Here is a 3,411-nt window from a genome sequence, read left to right as displayed (position 1 = left end):
ATGTGTCTCTTGCAGACAGCATGTTAAAGAATCTTGCTTTCTTGCCCATTCTGCCACCCTCCATCTCTTATCTGGTGCATTTAATCTGTTTACATTCAGTGTAATTATTGATCGGTATGGATTAATTGCTGCCATTATGTTTGCTTTTTTTGTGGTGTTGCTGCTTTCTTTGTTCTGCGTATTTTCCTGTGCTGAGTTCATGGTTTTTGTGTTGTTTCTTGTGTGTTTCCTCATAGTTTTTATGTTTCCACGTTCTTGGATTTTCTTGTTATGTTATGAAGTGTTAATTTTCTTTGAGGTTACTTTATATTCCATTAACTTTTCCCTCCATTTAGTGCAGTCTATTTTATCTGTAAACTACTTGACCATCTCATCATCTCGATCTCTGTTCCTACATGTTTACTTCTTTCACTTTGTAATTGTTTTGATCATGGACTGACCTTCCAGATTCTGAGTTTGTTCTTATAGTTTTGTTTTGTTCTCGACTCTTCAATCTGTCAATTTAGTTCTGGGAGGTGGTGCCATGTATGTCTGTCTCTGGTTGTTGTCTGTTCTTGTTGGTTCTCAGTCCTCAGAATTCCCATTAGGATGTTTTGTAGTGCAGGCTTGGCTTTGGCAAAATCCCTTAGCTTCTATTTATCTTGGATTGTTTTTGATTACACTGTTATATTTGATTTATAGCTTTGCTGGATAAAGGATTCTTGGTTGGCAGTGGGGTTTTTTTCTTTTCTTTCAGGGTTTTATATATGTCTCCCCATTTGCCTTTTTGACTGCCATGATTTCTGTTGAGACATCCGAGCTTAATCTAACTTGCTTGCCTTTGTAATGCTTCTCTTTTCCCTGGCTGCTTTCAGGAGTGTCTCCTTATTTTTGATTTTGGAGAGCTTTATTATGATATGACTTGGTGATTTTATTTTGGGGTGTATCCTTCCTGGGGTTTGTTGAGCTTCTTGAATGTTTATCTTTTCACTTTTCAGTATGTTAGAGAAATTTCTTCCAGCAGCTCTTCAATTATCTCCTCTGTGGGCTTATGTGATTCTTCTGTTACGGAATGCCAGTAATTCTTAAGTTGTTCCTCTTCATGTTGTCCAATATGAATCTTTGACGTTCTTCAGAATTTTTAATCTTTTTTTCTGCTTGCGTATCTATCTTAGTGGTATTGAGAGATTTGTCTACCAGCTCACACAATTTATTGTCTAGTTCTGATATTGTATTATTGATCATTTCGACCTCTTTCTGTAAGTTTTGAATTGTTTCCAATGCTGTATGTATCTTATTTGATTGTTCCTGTAGCACTTTCCTGACTTCTTCCATATTTTCCTCAACTCCATCGTAAAATGTTTTGAAACAACTTTATAATCATTTTTCTGAATTCCTTCTCAGGCACTTTCAAGGCCTGCTCTCCTTCCAGAATGTAGTCCAGATCTACCTCCAGTTCATTTGTCTTATTCCATTTGTCTTATTTCTGGATATGTGTTGATATGGTCTTCTGTTTCTGTTTTTTTGTACATATTCAGTACTTAACTTTGGTCTTAGTATTTAAATGAATATGTGTTTTGGCATTTTTTTTAATGCTTTCTGATTGCTTCCCAGTACCTGTGATATGGAGGTGGTCTTCCCTTTTCACTCTTCTTATTGTTTAACTCAAAGTAACGTCCACAGGTGTTGTCTGCCTCCCTGGTGTTTGGCAGCTGGTGTTGGTTCTTGTCTGGATTGTGATATTTTATGGGGTATGATGTTAGCTTGACTATATGGCAACAATTGCAGTTTCTTCTTGGGTAATATATATAGAGAAAGAGCCCCCTAAAGGTAAAATGGGGAACAAAAAACAACAAAACAGCAACAGCAAAAAAAAACAAAACAAAAAAAACAAATCGTAGATTGGATACTGTAGTCTATAATTGCAGAAAAGGGAGAGGAGGGAGAGAAGAAAATAAAAACCTGTAGCCTATTATGACTATGACTTTAATGTCCTGTTTCAGGTTCTTGCCTTCAAGGCCGGCCGGTAAATTTCAAGATGCCACTGTTTGTTTTTAAGCTGTACTTCAGGATTTAATTTTTGGCCTGTTTTGTTTGTAAACTCTCTCCCTCTTCACACCCCCTGTTCTGGCCTTTTCTCTATTAATAAACTATTCAGAGCTGGCTGTGGCCATTTTGAGCTGCCTGCCTCTTTAAATGCTGAAGGTATCTGTGGCAGAATAACCCACCAGTGGGGGGTGTCCACTTGCTCAGACATCCCCTCTAGTCACCAGAATGGTGGTACACAGACAGTGAAGAGCCAATGAACAGATACTCCCACACACAAAAAATTGTAACAAAGCAAAATCAAAAAAGTCCACCTTTGCTCCAAATCTCCTGTGGCCTTATTCTGGGGCCTGTGTGCTTGCTTCTGCTCTTTCTCTTGCCATTTAGTCTCTTCCAAGTTATGGGCTCTGGACCGCTTAGCCTGGCAAATTCTAAAGTATGAGATTTCTTCATTCTGGTACACGCTCCACTAGCTATAAGCCTTCAAACTTTTTAAATATTCCTAGATATGTGGTGCTGAGTTTTGGAGCTCTGTCCTGAACCTGCTTTGTCTGGTAGTCTGTGATATCGCTGACGGAGATCTTCACTGCACCTCTACCTTATCCGCCATTAAGCCCATGGTACTTTTAATATTTTTCTCTAACAGCATCATTCAAAGAGATCAGCACTCATCTGTCAGTTTGTCATACTGTGGTGACTGGCATGTTACTGTGATGCTGGAAGCAGTATCAGTTATGAGTTGTGGTGTAAGAGAAGAACATTGAAAGTACTGTGGATTGCCAGAAGAACAAACATATCTGTGTAAGAGGAAATACAGTCAAGATGAACAGACTGCATCTCTCATACTTTGGACATATTATCAGGAGAGACTAGTCTCTGGAGAAGGACATCATGCTTGGTAAAGTGGAGGATCAGTGAAGAAGATGGAGACCCACAATGAGATGGATTGGCACTATAGCAGTAGCAGTGGGCTGAAGCATAACAAGTGTGAGGTTGGCGCAGGACTGGACAGTGTTTCATTCTGTTGTACGTAAGGCTGCTGTGAGTCAGAACTGACTCAACAGTACCTATCAACAGCAACAACATAACCACTGGCATTTTAAATACCAGCAGGGTTACCAATGGTGGATATATTTCACCTGAGCTTCCAGACTAAGACAGACTAGGAAGGAAGAAGGAGAGGTGTGGCCTACTTGTAAGTGTTTTGCCACCGAAAAGGTCATGAGAAAGTTCTAGCATAAGAGGGTTCTTTTATGTGTATGGGGGGGTATGTGGATTCTTAAGGTTTTCTAAGGAGTTCTGATAGCACTGTGGAATAAGTGTTCAGTTACGAACTACAAGGTCAGTGGTTCAGATCCAGCAGCCACTTCACAGGAATACAATGAG

This window comes from Chrysochloris asiatica, unplaced genomic scaffold, assembly GCF_000296735.1.
Source record: "Chrysochloris asiatica unplaced genomic scaffold, ChrAsi1.0 scaffold02871, whole genome shotgun sequence".
Taxonomy (NCBI): Eukaryota; Metazoa; Chordata; class Mammalia; order Afrosoricida; family Chrysochloridae; genus Chrysochloris; species Chrysochloris asiatica.
Note: the sequence above shows the minus strand (reverse complement) of the source record.